At 46.3% G+C, this 20,394-nt stretch overlaps 1 long non-coding RNA gene across 2 annotated transcripts in view; it reads left to right on the top strand.

Annotated features, from left to right (window-relative positions):
• LOC129381875 (uncharacterized) overlaps positions 1–20,394 on the top strand; it is a 64,000-nt gene that overhangs the window by 11,178 nt on the left and 32,428 nt on the right. For both annotated transcript variants that reach the window (XR_011890561.1, XR_011890560.1), the window contains exon 3: positions 9,487–9,538. This is a non-coding gene — a long non-coding RNA (uncharacterized lncRNA). The remainder of the gene's footprint in view (positions 1–9,486; positions 9,539–20,394) is intronic.

The following is a 20,394-nucleotide window of genomic DNA, read 5'->3' as shown; positions in this document are numbered from 1 at the left end:
GCTGTCAGTATGTCTTTTAGAAAAAGAATAGTGTTTCATGAATGGTGTTGGGATGCATGATTGGCGATTGTAGGGATTTGTTTTTTCGTCACTTGGAATGTTCATCTGTTCGTTTATCTCTAACATTTTTATTTATGTTTGGTTGTGTCAAGCACCAACTTTAGCTGGCCTTCTTGCTGTATGTTTGTTTTTCTGGTAAACTGTACAAATTGCCTCATTTTCACCATAAATATTAGCTGGAAGTTAGGCCCCATCTCTCTGTAGTGTCATCCTGTTGATATTGCTTCATGTTATGCACCGGTGCAACATTTATGTGTCTGTGCGTATGTGTGTATGTGCGTGCACAGATTTGGATGTGAAATCAGGGCTTGGGCAGGGGCATTGTTCTTCTCCTGTGCAGCCTCATGAATTCATTATTTAAATCACAACAGAAAGCAAATAGACACGATCAAACTGAAAGCAAAGAGCGCTTTGATCCTCTTCGTTGTCAATTTTTTTCGCTGTAGTTAATAGTGAACCCATGCCAACTTGTCCAATTTTCATTTCTTATGTTGTGCTCATGAGCCCAATGTGTTCTGGAATATTTGCATGAATATGTATTGCTTAATTTTATTTCTTGGCCTTGTGCTTGCATGTCGCCTGTCGATCTCCCAAATTTCCTGACAATCTTCTGTGCTGTGTACGCCCTGATTGTTTCTAGTGGATCCATGCAGTCAGGCAGGATGTTGTATTCTGCAAATTTGTACTGCAAGTGCTGCTTTTATTGCTCTCAGTTCAGCTTTTCTGGCTGTATGGTATTTAATTCTATGTAGTGTCATACTACTGTTATACTGTTATTGCATGACGTAGTAGTTCTGCGGAAACCCGCAAGGTGGAGAGAAGTAATTAATAAAGGGAAAATCAGTTTGTAGCAATTGCTACGAACGGGTGAATGTCTGATTTTCCCTTTATTAACTGTTATGGCAACATCAGTGTACTATACGTGCCTGATGTTTGTTTGTGCCTTCATGATTAGCAACCTCTTCTCTGTGTTTGGCAATTGCATATAGTCCCTGTCCTAATTGTTTGTCCCCGTATTGCATGGCATTGGCCTATTGTGTTTCAAGTTCAGCTGCTCCTGCGGTTGTGTTTATGAAATGCGTGGTAGTTGTCTTTGAATATCACATGCTAGCTGGCATAGCATCGTGAATCAGGTTCCGAGACTCTGAGGCAAATAAATTGGGCCGCAGCATGCAACTTTACTCTGTCTAGGCGCTTGTTCGTTTGCTGTTTCTCGTAGAGGCCTACAAGCATGGTAAAGATGGAAAGGCCTGTATTCGATGCCTGTATTCGATAAGTTATCTTTTTTTTGTGCGCTGCAGGTAATTCATACCGTACAATATCTTGTACATAAGTACAGCATCTGCGACTTTCCTTAGTATCCGCTCGTCCAGCCCCCATGATTTTGAGCATATTCTTTTCACTGGGCGTAGGCTGTGCTATCTTGGCATTACACTAACCGAGGATTTGGGGCTGTTGACATGCGGATAGATTTGTCCACCTGCGTGAAGCGCAATGTGCAATCTGGGGCGGTTCCTGAATGAGGTCTTATTTTCGATGTTGATGTAAGCTAACTTATCACAATATGAGAGGCCAGGCTGGCTAAAGAAGTCTGGCGTCTTGTCGAGAGCGCGTTGCATCGTTCTTGATTTCTGTATAATATAGCTTTCCCATCGACTGTAGTACTCAATAGACTATGGTACTTATATCTATATCTGCAGACGTTATGTGGGAACTAATAATTCAAACGATTATTCTTTTCTGCCTTTACTTCAAAAGGCGACAGCGTGTAATCTGTAGGATTTCGCATAAATACCGGGCCCAGAATTTTTAGATGTTCCTTGGAGGGCCTGCCGCGTTAGCAGCATTTTCGAAGGAGCAGGCCTATAAGCAGCGACTCAAAGCTGGTAAAGGAGAGCGCGACCAGTATTTACGAAAGACTCATACGGAATTATTGTTCAGAAGAAAACATTCGAGTCAGACCTGAAGCTTGACGTATTATTAGAGAAGGCAGCTGGCCAGTGGCCAAGAGCACTTACTAACGACAGGGTTTGTGAATTCGGGTCTCAATTTTTTTTCGGCAGGCAGAGTATGCGTAAGCCGCCATTACGCAAGTCCTACGCACTTCTATGCATCATTAGATGAAGACTGAACGGCAATAATTTGTCTCCTCTCAGTTGCATGTACGGATTGGCAGACGCTTTTATCTTCAGAGTTACCTCTAAGGCAGTAACCACAGGAAAAAACTTAAGGGGCACTTAGTTATCCCTATGCACATGAATGCGAAAGCACTGCGCAAAACCACAACGCAAGGTCGTGGGTTCAATTACCAACAAAGATTGCGGCTTCAAGTGACTTATTCACTATATGTGAATTACATGTGCCTTTATTAACTTAGCATTAATTAAGACCAAATGTCGTGGGCGAGTCACACAAAAGGTCGATGGTTCGCTGCGTCTAAGGGCCCCCGGTGCTCATGCCAACTAAATCAAATTTCCTGCCTGATGATTCGTATAATGTTTTCGTATTATTACCCGAAATCGCAAAAGCACTAAAAGGAATACTTCAAGGGAACTTGTGAAGAGTAGAAGTTATACTTTGCAAGAAAATATCTGGTATACGCCAGGAAAGGAAGTAATATATTTCACAGTAGTGTCTTTTATCACTAATATTTGCAGCATGTTAGTCCTTGTAGATATAGCTTTTGATTAGTGCGCTTGATGGAACGGTTGTAGATATCGCAGGAAAATATGTGTAACGCAGTGTTTACTTTATTTCTCATGGAAGACGTGTTCTTTAAATGCGAAAGCATTTCTATGCTTACCAAACGAGTACAACAAAAATGTGCTTCTGCCCGGAGGTTGTGCAATACTGAGCAAGCCCGCGGCGGAGGCGGAGCCGGCTTCAAACACTCAGCAAAGTGAACGGAAGAGTGCTTGCATTGTTTGGAATCACGCATGTAATATAGGTAGTGTCCACAGAAGCGAGCGGCTTTACATTCGAATTGCCTGTCGCCTCCAGGCGAAGGAAGCGGCGAGAACACAGCACTTAGGCCGCTTATGTAATACCCCGTTACGGGGTCTTTAATTAATAAAAATGAAATGAAATTAAACTCGCATAGCTCTCAGCACACGCCGCACCGCGCCTCTTTCGCAGATCGCTTTCAAGACATAGGCACGCGCGCCTGTATTCAACGAAAAGCAGGGAGAACACAGCATTCGAAGCTATCAGCAGTCGGCACTATCTGTCTGCATCGCGTATTGCGTTCAAGATATAATCCACGCGGTGCACAATGGTCTCCTCGGATGGATAAGGCGCTAAAGAGCGGTACAAGCTCACAATGATGGGAACGTCACGAGTGCACCTGACGCCCCACCTGCACTGGTTCACTTGCCTCATAAATTCATCTTGCGCCGCTGTCTGCCGCAGTTTGTGTTGCCGCAGGGCTGTCGTTTAGACTGGTCGTATCGAATTTTATCGCACTGATAATTACACCAGGCTGCATGGACATGACCAAGTTAAACAATGCTTCCGCACACTTAGACAACTTTCAGAGGAGCTTTGCCGTGCATTTTTTAATATATGAGCATTCTTTAGCAAGTACCCAAGCCCGTCACGTGAAAAGTGTAATGCTTTGCAGCTGCACAAAAATGCGTAGTTTGCGAAGTTAAGACATTTAATTGCTATAATGGTGCAAACATAGAGGATTGGCAGATTTTTTTAGGCTGCCCCAGGCTGCATAGTTTTACACGACGCGCACAGCTTCTTGAAGTACATCATGGATGACACTGCATGATCCCCGGGTGGCGCAAATCGGTATGTCATCTGCGTAGACCGCGTGCTAGACGGTAGCTACCTGGTCTAGTAATACGGCAGTCTGTCCAAAGCCACGTTTAAGAGGGTGGGCGATAGGATCTAGCCCTGTGCCGTTCCTCTACCTGCGGGTGTGCTGACGTCCGACCGGGGCTCTCCGTAGTTGTACGGACGTGCGCCCCAGTTGCAAAAGGCCATGTTGTCGAAAATTAAGTCGTGCAAGACGTTGTCGAAAGCCACCTTGAGGTCAAGGGACAGAATAGCTCTAGCACAGTGGACCCATCCACCACGTTCTCCTTAACCTGCAGCAAAACGTCCTGTATAGAGCGGCTAGGGCGGTAGCCGAAGGCTCTACTCGGAAAGCATTGGCTCGTTTCGGCAAAGGGTTCTAGCCGGGAAAGTACAGCGCGTTCAAAGTGTTTACCTACACTGGAAGTTAAAGATATACGTCGGAGATTCTAAAGTGACAGTGACTTGCCTTGATTTGGAAAAAGTATGAGGTCCGTGTTGTGCCATTCCTGCGGAAGGGTCCAGTTTCTCCAGTTGTCACAGTAGGGGCCAGTTCAGTCTTGAATGTCCCGATTATCTGGGTTGTGTAGGAGCAGGTACAGACTCCCATCAGCCCCGGATGTGATTTTCAGCCAAATGCCCTGTAAGGTCGTCCTCACCTCGGCTCCTGTATTATCGGGGTCTATGGGTGTGGCATCTGCGTGTGGTCAGGCTAGGTAGGTGGGGCGGGTACCTGTAGCCATGTGCCCTTTCTGCAGAGTGTGAATTATAGTAGTATGATCAAGCCTTGATTTGTTGAAGATGGTGCAAATATATTTTCTTTGGTGTAGCATCTAATATTTCGCCGAGTAGCCAACAGGTCCGCGATGTGCTTACCCTCCCGCTGAGGCGATCGCAAAGACTATACATGTTAGTGTTTGTGAGAGTGTTCGTGTAGTCAACTGCCTCCGTAGCTAGCTAGGCGGGCGATGCGGAGCTGAAGTTTCCGATTATGTTCCTGCCATCGTCACCATCGGGTGAGGCTTCTGCGGGCCTCCTATAGATGGAGCAAATGCCGATCCACCTCGGGCGTCTCTGTCTGCACAGTGAGGAGTTGAGTCACAGTTTTAGATCAGTTTGAGGTAGGTGGATCAACTTCATAAGCGAGGGCTGGTCCTGAGGAGCTAGGGAGGACCAGATATGCCTAAATGTATCCCAATTTGTTATCTTAAAAGCAAGTTCACGAGTCCATGTCGGTTCTGCCCCTAGGGCAGGATCTAGAATATAAGATCGCTACCCAAGTTCTCCACGAGATTACTGGAAAGTGCGAACCTGCCCCTGTGACGATCGTGAGCTCAGGACATGCGCCCCTGCTTACACTGTTGTCTGATCGTGTTAGCCGATCTGGTTTCGCCAGCAGAGTCATGGGATGGAGCTCAACAACATGAGGAATCCGGCGGCCTTTGGGTGTTTCCGCTTGGTAACCGCAGGCCGGGTGCGGGATATTGAAGTCGCCTATCAGGACAATCTGTTTAGCCTGTTTGCATAGAAGCGAAGAAATATGCCCTAACTCATGCTTCCTCGCATTAGGTGCGCTGTAGGTATTAAGAACAAATAACTTGCTTTAGGAACGCCAGCACGGGACCAATTTAAGAAGTACATGCCGTATGCGTGAGCTTTGGAAGGTGCATTCGATAACGGTCATATGTATGGAAATTATAGTAACTGTGAGCTGGTGATGTTTTACTATTTACTATGTCTGTGTAGATGCTGTATGCGGGATGTGTAGGAGCGCAATGCACGTCCTGCAACGCTATTGCGTCAGGCGGATGGGGCTGTGTGTCAATGAATTGCGTAAGGGATCCGTCTTTCTGACGGTAATCCCTGCAGTCCTATTGCCATACGCTTAAGAGTGGGGAGTAGTGGACGTCACCTTACGGTTTCGGCCATGATCAGTTATTGGTTGTGTTTGATTGACACCCGTGGGCTGTACGGGTGGTGGCGCATCGGCCTTGCTGGTAACGGGAAGTGAGCTTTCCGGGGCTGCGGGGGTGGGTTTTCGCTCAGGTGATGGTAATCGAGCAGGGCGAAGGCAATGTCGTGATCGCCATGTATCACGTGAAGAGGACAGGGAGCGTTCGGATAAATGTGGAGAGATTGAAATTTGGCTGAGTGCGTCCCCTGTTTTTTTTTTTTTTAAATATCGGCCACTGTATTCTGGATAGCGCACCGCAGAAACTGTTGTATTGACAGCTTCCGGGGAACTGTGACTTCAGCCCTAATGACTTCAGCCTGCAAAATAGCAACAAATCCCATATTTAGATAGGCACAACTTTCGTTCAGTGCCTCTTGGGCACAATAGTACTTGTGAGATGTTTGCAAGGAGTCGTTATGATGTGGCTCTATGTCGATCATCATGGTTTGCGGAGTGGGTTGGGATTTAGATGGTTGTTTGACAATAGGGCGATTGCGTGGAGAAGGGGATAGTGGTGGGAACTCTTCTGCCCAGCTCACCACTCGCTCTTTCTTCTCCGATCCATTTCTCTTCTGGCCCCTGGCCCTCAAACGGCAACGGCTGGAAGACGGATCTTTATAGCGGCCAGCCGAGCCACTCCCGTGAGCTTGGCGGTGATTGCCGGGTGTTCCGCGAGTGCGGCTGTGTCTTATAGATCAAGGTTTCTCCGCTGAGCTCCTTTGTGTCTTTGCCGATTGGGTAGAATTTTCATCAGCGCTCAGCTCAGTCGTCATTCCAGGCTGACCTTGCGCTGAGATGGGCGGGAGACGCTGTTACTTGCGTTTGTAGTATTCACGGAGCAAGTGCGATTTGTTGGGCAGCGGAAGTTGACGAGATGGACAGCGACGGTCGGTGGCGTGATGAGCGCCACTACAGTGAATACATTTAGGTGTGCACTAATGTTCCTTCGCATGGTTGGAAATGCCAAACGCCGCTAAACGGGGTCGGTCAGTCATGGGACAGACGTCTGCCCCAAGGTCCGTCGAAGAGCATACTTGGCACACTTTCTGGCGTGATCATTAGACGTGGAAGCGGAGATCTACTCCGCTGCCAGGGGTGTTTGTCCCCAAGCCGAAAGTGTCCCCTCCTCATTAAGTGTATTAGGGGCACCACATTGCAAATAGTCCTCTTGGAAGTGGCCCGAACCTCCTTTTTTGTGCTCACGGGGGTTTCGATGGCAATTTAGAGCGCAGGCTACTTTCCCAAGCGTATCACTCCTCAAGAAAGCCGTACGTAAGGCCGGGGAACGCTTGTGCCCTTTCGAACCAGTGGGTGCTAGGAAGTGGTGATAATCGAACCTTCAAGCTCCCGCAGCCGAGGCTGGCGCACTACCACTATACGACGGCTGCGGACAAACACAAGTTTATAGAGCCGATAAAACTGCTATCCTTAGCTCGTATAGCTGTACACAAATTACCTATCACAAGCGATGCTTCGTCTTTCGGACAAAACAGTGACTTCATTTGTGTTTTTTTTCTTTGGGACCGCCGCTATTTTTATCGTGGGAGTGAACGCATTGGAAACACGTGGTGACTTCCTCGCTTAGCTGTTGGGTACCTCAGCGTTCGCGGAAAAACGCCTGGTGTGGTCTCGAAGTGTTCTGTATCAGGCGACACAGCGGTGGCCCGGCATTTCCTGATGTCACGAAGTCCTGGCAAGAAATGGAGGTCACTTTGGGTCAGATGGGCCTCATAGGGAGCGATAGAAAATGTAAATTTCAGCTTACGATATAAATTGAAATCCATTTCTCGCCTGTATAACCTTATGAATCTTTTACTCTCACAACGATAAATTAAGAATAGTTGCACAACTGCCTAATGGTAGCTTTTGACTTAAACGGCACGTGAACGTTGCTCGTTGCTTGGAATAAAAATGAACGCACGTACCCATTTGGTCTCGTGGTATAGTATTGAACTAACCCCTCCATGCGTTGCAAAACTTCTGGGCATTGGTGCACTGTATGCCAAGGCACAACCTAGCGCACACCAGTTTTGTTGTCTTTCATACACTGCTTCCGCCATACCATACTCACGTCTGCATTTTTTACGCAAAAATACTTCATTACCACAATATAAATGCGTTGGATCAGCAATGGCTTTACGCCTACGCAACCTGCGCGCTATTCAAGGGGCCCCACGATATGCTATCGATGAAGCTGCCTGTGATGATATAGTAATTGCAACCACATAGAAGGGTGCAAGCCTTCCAAAAACATACGTCATTTTTATGCTATTCAGCGATTTTGAACTGTGTTAACGTGGTTTAAAAATTGCTGTGCGCAGCCTGGGAAGAACGAGCGCGGTGCAAGCGTGCACGTTGCTCGTCAAGCCGTTAGTGGGGCTGTTCGAACATCCAAAATTTCTCATAACCAAGCGAATCTCCTTTTACTCAATTTGGTGCGCGAATAAAATGGCTAATAATGTAAAAATCGAATGTTTTTAAAAGCGTTCGCATAATCACCACCGACCAGTAAGCACGTGAAACATGACAATGTAAAACAGCTAGCCTTTCATCCTTATCATTTATACCCTTGGGCTAGAAGGATATATCGCTAAGATCAAGCATATACACCTCTATGAGACTGTGTTGATCGTGCTAACTGATTGTGACACAGATGCTTGTGTGCCACTGCTTCAATATCGTATGGTTACGGTGCGTCCTCTCAACATCGCATTCTATCGCGGATATTTCCTTTGACCATTCTGTCCAATGTAGAATAGTACTGAAATAACTCGTAAATATGTTAATTGCTCTGCATTCTATTTCCCCTTAGTGCCCGATTTTTATACTACGGATGGCGAAATAACATATCCACATCCACTGATAAGTAGGAACTTCATTCAGTACACAGAATTCTCTTTTATACTTTTTTAATTTATTAATGTTTCAAGCAAACATCTAATGCGAAGAAATTAAATGCACCAATACGCGAAAATCCGGCGTCGTCCGCGTCACCATGAACCGATGGTACCAAAAATGACCGACGGCGCGTTGATGTTAAATTTCTCGGGGTCATTCCTATAATGAAAGTAAATCTATGACTCAAAATAAAATTTGGTAAGGTTATGCACGGCGGGGGGGGGGGGGGGGATTCAACGCTCCACGCGAGCATGCTTCGCCCACGCCTAGGCGGCTCCACAGTTCCAGCTGAATAAAATATGTGCCTATCGCATGCGTCATTGCTCACGTCAAAACACACGCGTCACTTGCGCTTAGCGATTCATCTGTCTTGTATAGTACGATGGACTTCCGACGCGAAAATGGTCAGAATGTTTCCAGTCTGTCGCCAACGTATGCGCACGCACACACAACGAATCAGCAGAAAGAAGTTTTGTGCATGTCGACAACATGAACGGAAAACATTTCACCAAAGCGACTCTAATGCTTTCGCATTCCCAGACATAATTTGTCTTAAGTTTCCCATCCGAATGTTTTTGTCAAACAGTGTATTAAAACATATAAGTGACATTATTCTACCGACTATTTAAAGGTATTCGATTGGTATGCGTACACATTTTGGTGCCATCTCTAGAGTATATATATTAGTCGGGTTTGAAAAATACTATTGACAGGTTCGTAGCCAACAGTAAGATGCTTAGAAATGTATTGACAAAACAATTATGCTCTTTCAGATAGTCAATGGGATTGAATTGATTGGGTTATTCGTCGTGACGAAGCTATTGGGTAAGTATTTGATCTCATTACTCATGAATGCTTATCGGTGCGCTCTCCATTATTGGAAGATACGAATGGCCCCATAATTTGAGTATGATTTCCACGCCGTGTGAGTAAAGTTTCACCAGGTCTTGTTATCATCTCTTCATCTGTCATGCTAGTAACTTTCTAAGCAATACCAAAGAGAACGTGCAGAGCTCTTTAAAAACGTTGCATTTTGGGGTTCCTGAGAGGCATGAGTGAAACAATTATGCGGACGTATTACGTCTTATGCACTGGACAAATGAGATAATTATTCATTGGCCCTTACCTTTGCATGCAAACGGGAAACAACCTACTAAAGGGCACGCAGGAAGCCACACCAGAGCACCTGTTTAAACAATATCAAGAACATTTCTTTTTAAAACTCTGATATTTTTACACGGCGTGCACCATGTAGCAGTAATGCTTGAAAAGTGCATTTCGTGACAAAGCAAATGTGTTTTCAAAAATATTCGAGAAGCATGTAAATTGGGTGTAGACATGTGTGCTACTGCTAATGTAGTGTTCGCAAGTGTATGTTGATATTAAAATGTGCTCACAGAGGCCGCAGATGAGGCCGCAACTCGGCGCCTCACTTGAGCCAGGCAGTTGCGCCAGTTTTCGTACTGAAGATGCGAAGGCGCCGTGTCTGTGCCTGAGTAAGCCAGCTGAAGTATCGGAAACACTTTTAGACGTTTCATTTTACTCAACATGCAGACATTTCTAATTATAGGCTCCGCTGCTGGGCAATGCTAAAAGTGCGTGCAACAGCGTAACAGTGTCATTTTTACACATCCAACGAGCATAAATACCACCGTGCGAAATTTGAAATTCATGAAAATTCTCGCAAATTTGACTAAAGGAAACAAAAGAGGGGGAGAGGGAAGACCTGCGTATTTCTTTAGACTGACCTATGCAAACACCATTTGTTGGCTACACACGCAAATCATTATCGTTCGTTTCCCTTGAGGCTTAGGACGCACGCAGCAGCAAATTAATGTCACACACTGACCAGCAGCGCATAATTTAATTATTTACTTCTTCAGCATTTTCGCTTACGCCAATCTCGTATGCTTAGGAAAATGTGAATATGCTTGCTCGAACCAAGTGCTTCCTGGTGTACTACAGCCCTGTTTGGGCTATATCAGGAGTGCCCAAATATACAAAACACACACGCTTACTGAACCCTGATTGTGCCTGCGTGAACGAAAGTGGGCAATGTATAAAATTATTACTAAATAAAAATGAAACTGTCTGTCGTCAAAACAAATAGCGTGAGAATAATGTCATGTGGATAACATTCGTAGTCATACTTGCAGTGCCACAGCATTTAGGAATTGTCACAATGACAATGTCCGCAAATGAAAAAAAAAACAGTGAAGGATGCATAAAATATTGCAATTATGCAACATTGCCTCATATTTATTGCCCCGATGTCAGTACATATGCCGGTACGTCGACTTCGTCTTCTTTCCCTTAGGTATTGGTTGTCACGCCTTTCTTTTTTCACCTAGAAACGGCTGACCATTGTTACATCGTTATCAATCGGCCTCAAATCCCACCTTCGTGTATCGGAACTCACTCGAAGGTGCTCGCCCAATTTACAGCGAAATAATCGCTGATAATTCCCATCGCTTGCGCGAATGGACTGTGCTTGCTGACAACAATCGTGCGGAGCGTCTGCGTATATGCTACTGCTCCAAGTACATTGGCAGCATTTCACACCGCTTTCTATGTTTTGGAACACGTACTGAATCATCGTAATTTCCTCCTGCAGTGGTTTCGCACTTTCGCGAACGTTGCAGAGAAAAGCGTAAAAGCAGCTTGAACGCAATAATGATTGGTGCATTCGATGCCAAAATGGTGTCAAATGCGAATGCTTTCTTTTCCCCAGCTAAAGAATAACGTAAATGAGAACGTGGCACTATATTCAGGACCACTCTAAATTATGCGCGCTTTTTATTCCGCAGCGTTACTCCAAAGCTAGGGTATGTTTCTCGTGAGTATGCTGGTACGAAATGTGGAACGCACGGCGAGCACAAGCGATTGCACTCACACGTACGACGTGTTGCGCATGCGCAGCCGACCCGTCTGAGCCGCGGACCACATTTCGACGATCGACGACTGCGCTCGCCGCTATCGCCGTGTTTTGCGTGGTGCTTCTTTTACTGCGCACGAGTTATCCAGTGAATAGCTAATTCCCTAACTTTTTTGGCATTGCTATATTTCTGAATCACCATACTACAAATTAAGAATATGCAATGCCCGCTGGTGACGCTTTTCATCACGCAAGCGTTGCCACACACCTTGCAGCTAAGCTGCCATGGTGCTGTTAAGAACGCTCAGCAGCAGATGCCACCAACGACATGTCACCCCTGAATTTTCTTGAAAGCTATCGAAAGAGCATGCGTGCAGCGCTAAACCTTCCTGTGTCTTTCAATATTTTGCTTCTCAGCCGAAACTTCCGATTTTGAAGCATACTTCACAACCTCAGACGACCATTTCGTTAATTATTAGGGGCGTTTTTTAACTTACGTCGACCACTAAAAAAAGCCCACAAAATTCAATAAATTGACGTCGCAGCAGTTCAACTGTCGACACGCGGACATGCGCGATTCAAAGAAAGAAAGTTAAGCATTCCATTAGCTAATAATTTTAAATACACTTTTAACGATAGTATTATGAAATTGATGACATATTTTATATAATGGTCTAAATATATTGTCGTATCATTATAGTACCGGGTTCCTGCATCTCAAATCTGCTATGTGCGCTGACATAAAGCGTCAATTCATTCGTTCCTTTTTAGATTTTTCCCAAGATATTCACGTATGCCTCCTGTATTCCTTAAATAAGCAACGCCTTTATGACTGCTGGTATCTCTAGTGAATAAAGTGCCGTTCCATAATGTATGAAAAGCATATAGAGAAGTTCGTTGCACTCAGCAGATCCTTCGATTACCTGATTGCTGGCATGGATGTGATACATTGCAGAATATCCTTTCTTGAAGCCAGCCTGTTCTCTTCTTTGACTAGTCAACTATTTCACTGAATCTACTGGGAATTATCTCGGTGAATATTTTACACAATATTGAAAGTAAAGTAACGGGCCTATAATTATACAGTTCTTTAACGCCTCCCTTCAAGTGTTGGTATTCTTCCAGCTCATTGGTACACTTTAAATCGTGATGCATCGCGTATATAGGGCCGCATGATTTTCAAGCATGATATCTGCTCCATCTTTGATTATTTGGACTGTTATTCCATCTTGTGCCACCGCTTTTTCCCGGGTCATGTCTTTCGTCGCCGTTCTAACATCATCGCTAGCTGTAGAAGAAACCTCTGTTGTATCCTGCTCATCACTACTGTGAATGAAGGTAGCATGCCTCCTCTGCCTACTGTAGAGGTCAGAACAAAATTATTCCGCTGCTTTTACGAGATTGATGAAACGGGTAATGACGATATCCTGCTTATCTTTCAGTATATACAACTTGCCTTGTCCTATGCGAAGTTTCTTTTCTTCACCGATTTCTTTCTGCATCCATTCTTAGTCCTTCGATCCTCAATCTTTCCTTCCGTACAATTTCGAATTTCCCATACTTTCTCCTTTTTGATTGGATCGGAAAGTTCAGGCAATTCTATCTGATCTCCTCAATGAGACTTTGTAATGATTTAACGACGAAGTATGCCACCAGCAGACGTGCGCTACTGAGGGACCCGCCTTTTGTTTTAATTTGTACGTTTTTTGTCTTGTCCTAAGAACTCAGTTGCCAAAATTTGGTCCGCGGTTTCTTACCTCACCAGACAGAACTTTTTGGCATCAATGCAGGCCCGTTCAATGTCCTGCATGGCTGAGAATCTTGCCTTAAGGTCACACACTGCTTCCCGCTGCGCGGCACTCGTCAAGTCGCAGGTGTCGCCATACCATCGCTATGGCGCCAAAACTTACCATCTTTCTGGTTGCTTTGTATTACTATAGACTCCGCCTCGACGTAGCTGCTCATCTAATATGTCTTCTCCCGTGTTACGACGGTATTTATCGTTTTAGTACCATGTCTTAGAAATGACGTATGAAACTGCCTCTCTCGTACGGAAGCCAGCTTCTAATCGAACTCGTACAAACAACGCAAAAGTCATCCGACTCAACCCATACGTCCCATCCTTCGGTGTCACGTTTCCCTTTCCAACTCCCCCTCCTCCGAAGGAACAGCTGGCCAGCGTTCCCATTCCTGGGAACCTGGGTCACTGGCGTGAAGACGAACACTTTGACAGGGCTTGTTCAAGTGAACATAAAGTGAAAGATCAGTCGCCTATGAAGTTAGACACAATATTGTTGTCGGTTCAAGTTAGGCGCTTATCCTATCAATATATGTAAATAGATATGTTTTTGTAAGAGTATCATTATGACATCATCGAAGGATGCTCAAGAGACGAGCCGCCGCGAGAACGACGATGAAGTGGGTTTGTGCCCTTGGCGCGAGCGAGTGTCGGCCTCGCTGTCTGGCTCCAGTGAAATTGCCTGTAAATAGCCTCTTTCGTCTATATCTTTCCACACATAACATTCTGGTGGAAGAAGCGATCCCCGTCCTCGTCACGGAACTCCGAAGTGGTCGGTACATCGAGCATGTCACCATGCCTCCCGGTGACGAGACCACCTATGCAACGGCTTCGGCTTGTCCGACTGCTCCAATCGTCACGGTTGCCAACAGCGTGACCCTGGTGTGTTCTCTGGCCTAGAGGGACAGGACGTTGACGAATGGATCTAGCTCTATGAACATGCCAGTGCTAATAAGACATGGGACTCAGTGATTATGTTTGCCAATGTCATCTTTTATCTCGGCGACACCCCACGCGTGTGGCACCAAACGCATGACGACGCGATAACCAGTTCGGGCAGTTTCAAAGAAAAACTACGGGAACTGTTCGGCGACTGCATTGGGCACAAGGTCGCTGCGAGAAAGGCTCTTGCGTCTCGTGTTCAGACATCCAAAGAGCCGTACGTTGCATACATCCTCAACGTCTGGGCTCTATGCCGCAAAGCTGACGATACAATGTCTGAAGGAGATAAAGTGGCACATCTGCTAAAAGGCATCGCCGACGACGCTTTCAATTTGCTTCTTCTCGGCAACGTCTCGGCTATCGACGCCATCATAAAAGAATGCCATCGCCTTGAACAAGCTAAGGGCCGCTGTATCGCACATCACACCACGCGGCTACCCAACACTGCTGCTACGTGGACATGTGAGGGTTGACCGCTTCAGATCACCACCTGTGACGACGTAACCCGTATCGTTCACCGCGAGCTTGAGGCCGCCTGTTGACCAGCTTTCTCCTCGATGCCTCCCGATCCGCCAGCAACCACGATTGCGATGATTCAGGCCTTCGTCAGGCAGGAATTTGAGAACATGGGTCTGAACTCCGTATGTTCAACGTCTCAACCCAGCGTTGCCAAGTTCTCTAGCGGCCCTCCTCGTGCCTGGAAGTCGCCGCACTTCACCACAACCCGTCCGAATGGAGTACCCCTGATGAGAGGCCCTTCTGCTTCCACTGTTGTTGCATCGACCGCGTCGCTCGGCACTGCCGCAACGGAGGGCCACCACCTCCTCGGATACACACACGCATCTCACACACACCTCACACACCCGCACCTGCACCTCCTCACACACCCGCACCCGCATACCCACATCTTCGGAACTTCTGTTCCCTGTGCCACCTATCATGAGCCCACTGCCGCTGATGCTCGAGCTCCGAACCTTCGCTACAGCCACTCGCCCTCACCTCCACGCCATCAGTCTCGTTCGCCCCAACCCCGTCACTTCTCTTCGCCGCCTATCACCTCCCGGATCCAGTCGAAAAACTAGGTACTGTAGCTCCTGGAGGTGAAGCTGCGTTGTCGACCCTGCCTTCAAATCCTCAGCTCACGCTACCTACGAACCAATACTTTCATCACGTTGACGTTGACGGCTATCCCGTCACGGCACTCATCGATACAGGAGCACATCTTTCTATTATGAGTGCTGCCTTTCTGTTATGAGTGCTGACGACTGAAGCGCCTCACCCCAGCGTCGGCACTCGTCGTCCGCATCGCGGATGGCGGTATTGTGCCTATTATTGTCGGCATGTGTGCAACACGCGTCAGCATCGCCGACCGCCACACTCCTGCCCTCTTCACCGTAATTGCTCATTGCCCCGTCGACTTCATTCTCAGCCTCGATTTTCTCTCTGCGCATTCTGCACTTATTGACTGCTCTGCCAGTACCGTTCGCCTTGAGTTGCCTAATCTCGCAGAACCTTCTGACGCGCCCCAGTGCCGCTTACGCCGCACCGGCTTTCTTCGCCTGCTAACAAAGTCAATAGCCTTCATTGAAATGTTGTCTTCCCCACCAGTTCCTGATGGCGAGTACCTCGTCACTCCTCTGCCCGACATTTCACTACAGTATGACGTTACCGTGCCTCACAGTATACTTAATATTACTGCGAACCGCACTTTCATGCCTATCTGTAAATTTGGATTGGCAAAGCAAATTCTAGCGCAAGGTATTTGCCTTGCCAACGTTGATTGTCTAAGCTACCATCACGTGGCAACTTTATCGACCGATGGTTCTTCGATCGACCGATGCTTCTGCGCAGGCTGAAGACCTTTACCAGGTATTATCGGCCTACAGATATATTTTCGACTTCGACGATCGCCCTTTAGGCCAGACGCTCGCGGTCAAGCATCGGATTCTTACTCAGATTCTTACAGCTATTCACCGACGAACGTACTGAGTTTCTGCGTCGGAACGAGGAGTAATTCAAAGTGAAGTGAACAAAATGCTAGATAAAAACATCATTGAGCCTTCTTCGATTCCCTGGGCTTCACCTGTAGTGTTGGTTGAGGAGAAGGATGGCACGTGACGCTTCTGTGTAGACAACCGTCATCTGAACAACATTACTAAGAAGGACGTCTACGCGCTCCCACGTATAGACGACGCTTTTGACTGCCTTCATGGTTCCAGCTGTTTCTCTGCTATTGATCTTCGTTCTAGATACTGGCAGATTGCTGTTGAAGATGTGGACAGAGAAAAATCCGCGATCATCACACCTGATGTTCTATAACAAATTAAAGGAATGCCGTTTGGATTATCCAACGGCCCTGCCACCTTTGAGCGTATGATGGACTCCTTGCTCCGAGGTTTCAAATGGTCCACATGTCTCTGCTACCTCGACGAGGTCATCGTCTTCTCGCCCACGTTCGACACTCTCCTTGAGCGTCTAACAGCTATACTTGATGTATTTGGAAAGGCGAAGCTGCAGATTAAGTCGTCCAAATGTAGTTTCGGCCGCCGCCAAATTACTGTTCTTGGCCACCTCGTTGACGCTTTCGGAGTACAGGCTGATCCCGACAAAACTCGCGCTGTCCGAGACTTTCCGGTTCCGAAGACAGCCGGAGACGTTCGATGTTTTGTAGGGCTATGCTCGTACTTTCGTCGTTTTGTTCAAGATTTTGTGGCAATTGCTAGACCCCTCACTAATCTTTTGAAGAAAGGCGTACAATTATCGTGGGGTACTGCCGAAGCCGCCGCCTTCTCTTGTCTCGTCACTCTTCTCTCCTCACCACCTATTCTCGCCCACTGCGACCCTGATGCTCCTACAAAATTGAGTGCAGATGCCAGCGGTCATGACGTAGGTGCCGTCTTAGCCCAGCGTCAGCGTGGCCAGGATCGCGTTATTGCTTATGCGAGCCGGCTCCTCACACCTTCGGAGCGCAGCTATTACATTACAGAACGAGCATGCCTTGCTGTGGTATGGGCGGTTGCAAAGTTCCTTTCTTACATTTACGGTAGCTTTTTTTTCCGTAGTCACTCACCATCACGCTTTCTGCTGCCTCTCATCGCTAAGAGATCTACCGGCTGGCTTGGTCGATGGGCTTTGAGGGTACAAGAATTTTCGTATTCCGTGGTGCACAATTCGTGCCACCTACACGAAGAGGGTGACATCTTGTCGCGTTACCCTGTTGAAGAATCTGACTCCTCCAATATTGCCAGTGCTGCTTGCGTATTCCCTGTATAACTGCTTCTTCATTTCGCCGACAAACAACGTCCTGACGCATATATCAGAGCACTCATTGACCGTTTTGAACACTCTCCGGCCGATGCTACTCTACGCCTCTTAATCTTCCGCGATGGTACTCTGTACCGTCGTAACCTTGATCCGCACGGCTCTGAGTTCCTACTTGTACTGCCTAAACACTTGCGCTCATCCGTTCTAAAAGAGCTTTACGACGCACCAACGGCAAGACACCTCGGCGTATCTCGAACCTAGGACCATGTACGTCACTTTTTTCTGGACGGGATTTGCCTGTTCCGTGCGACGTTACGTCACCGCTTGTGAACTTTGCCAACGACGAAGAAGCTTTCCCAGATCCCCGCTTGTTTCCTGCAGCAGCTCAACCTCCCTGCCGAGGTATTTCATCGTGCCGACTTAGACCCTCTCGCCCATTTCCGGAATCTACATCAGGAAACAAGTGGGTTGCAGTCGCGGCGGACTACGCGAACCATTACGCCGTAACTCACGCTCTTCCGACCAGTTGCGTAACTGATGTTGCGGACTTCCTCCTACATGACATCATTTTTATGCAAGGTGCTCCGCGCCCATTGCTAACAGACAGCGGCCGTATATTTTTGGCCAAGGTCAATGACGACATCATGCGTGCCTGCTCACATAATTTAGCACCTCCTACCACCCCCAAATGAACGGCCTCACTGATCGTTTGAACCACAACTTTGCAGATATGTTGTCCAAATACGTTTCAGACGACTACCAGGAAAGGGACCTTGCTCTACCTTACATTGCCACTTACCTTACATTACCTTACACTGCCACTGAATAAATCATTGAATCATATGTTCTAGGAGGCCTCCTTTTTACTTCCTTAAATCTTTGACTATTGACCTCCTTCTACGTTTATAATGCATATAGAGCATGTTACATGCGTTTTGAAACGATACCGACTGCAATTACGCGAGCCACAGGCTTATTTCTTAATCATTTGAACCGTCTCAAACACCATGTTTCTTACTTTGTTTTACCAAATGTAACTTTGCTTTGTCTGTAGGAGAATTTCTCGTTTTTGTCTTCAACGGAGCAATAAGGGTTCATTAAGCGAAGGCACACATCTGATTCGGTGTAGCTGTATAAATGCGCTCGTCACATCTTTAGCTGCGTTAGGCATCAAAAAGGCATTATGACACTCAAATACATATGTATCAGCACGTCTTTCTCATTCTTCAACTGTCTTTTAGCAAGAGCAAGTATATGTGGTTTGTGTGCTTATTGTGAAATAAATGCCAGATGCGAATAGAAATCTTATTTCTTTACGTTATGTACCGTATATTCAAGTCCACGGATGGTGTGACCATGAAAATATAAATCGTTTGGAGAACGGACCATCTATGCGTACGGACTATGCATTATTCCGTTTCTGGGACCCTTGAAAGGAAAAAGGTGGTGAGGATTTTCTGGTGAAAATTACACCGACATGGGGAAATTAGCTCAACAATGATGGTCCACAGCCTTTTCAAAATATTTGAGCTCATGCTGGCGGCTCGCCGAATGCGAGTTAATACTGCAAGTGTTGCTCATTGTGGCCGCTCTTTACTTGTCGACTCATGAGTGCATTCTCAACACCTCGTATCAAATAATGGGACAGATTTACGTGACTCTAAAGGTGCACAAAAACACGGGCAACGCAGTGGTGCTGGCGCGATGCCATTACAGGCCGTACATTGCACGCTAGAGCTTTTAAGGGTGCCACAAATTTTGGCCCGCTTTATTGCACTGACATCAAGGAATACTTACTGCACCATTTAACAATTCCAAGCCCTAGCGCTAAATCAGGCTATCACTGTCAATATTTTGCCTTTGCGTCGAAATTTGCAAGTTTAGTGCAATGCTGCAGCTATGTATGATTGTCTATATGTCGCGTTCGGTATGCTGCCTGATGTCCCGATTGTAACATACATAAAGCGCAACTTAAAGATATCTCACTCATGTATAAGATCACTAAAATTAATAGCAGCGAAAATATTTTACAACAAATATTACGCATTAAGCGTCGTTTAAGGTCTAAAATATTTCCTTTTCAAAAACGACTGCTTGCTTTATCCTCTTAGTGATCCGAAGGCCAAGGCAAAATAAACTGCAAATGAAACATCAGTGTATTTGGGACACCATAGATTATGCCATCTCACAAGTGCTACATGCATGTATCTTTAAATAAATAAATAAGGCATCAGAACTATTAAATTATTTTTATTGATTCATTCTGTACATATTCAAATGTTTATCTATACTTTTCCCGGGGACTGCAATTCAATCGCTCAGGCCAAAACGCTCCTGCATGAGTTCGAACTCACTCGAATGCTATCGTTAAATCTATCTGTTTTAGTATGTTCTCGCTGACCAGATTATGTTCAGATTGCATGCGTAGCGTGAATTGTGTAGTATTTTCTGGAAGGCACGCGGACTCCAGCAATTAACCTGGAACTTTCGTCGAGTCATGTATGGCGAGTCTACGCCTTTGGCCAGCAGGTAAGATTTTTGACGATCGCCGACTGTGCGCACGGCTACCGTTTTGAGTTCATTTTCCATGGTTTTCCTGGCCTCAGGTTTCCACAAAAAAAGTTGGCTTTGATTTCTCAAAGGTTTCAGTACCCTCTATTTCTTCACCTTCACTAAAACGTGACATATGGTGGAGCAGCCTTAGCGCTCAACTACCGGACGCCCCTGGCAAACCCACACACTGAAGACAACACCACCGTCGCCATGGACTATCGAGGTAGCCGCTGCCTACAAAACGTACCC

This window comes from Dermacentor andersoni, chromosome 10 (genome assembly GCF_023375885.2).
Source record: "Dermacentor andersoni chromosome 10, qqDerAnde1_hic_scaffold, whole genome shotgun sequence".
Classification (NCBI taxonomy): Eukaryota; Metazoa; Arthropoda; class Arachnida; order Ixodida; family Ixodidae; genus Dermacentor; species Dermacentor andersoni.
Note: the sequence above shows the minus strand (reverse complement) of the source record. Positions and strands in the feature narration are given on the sequence as shown.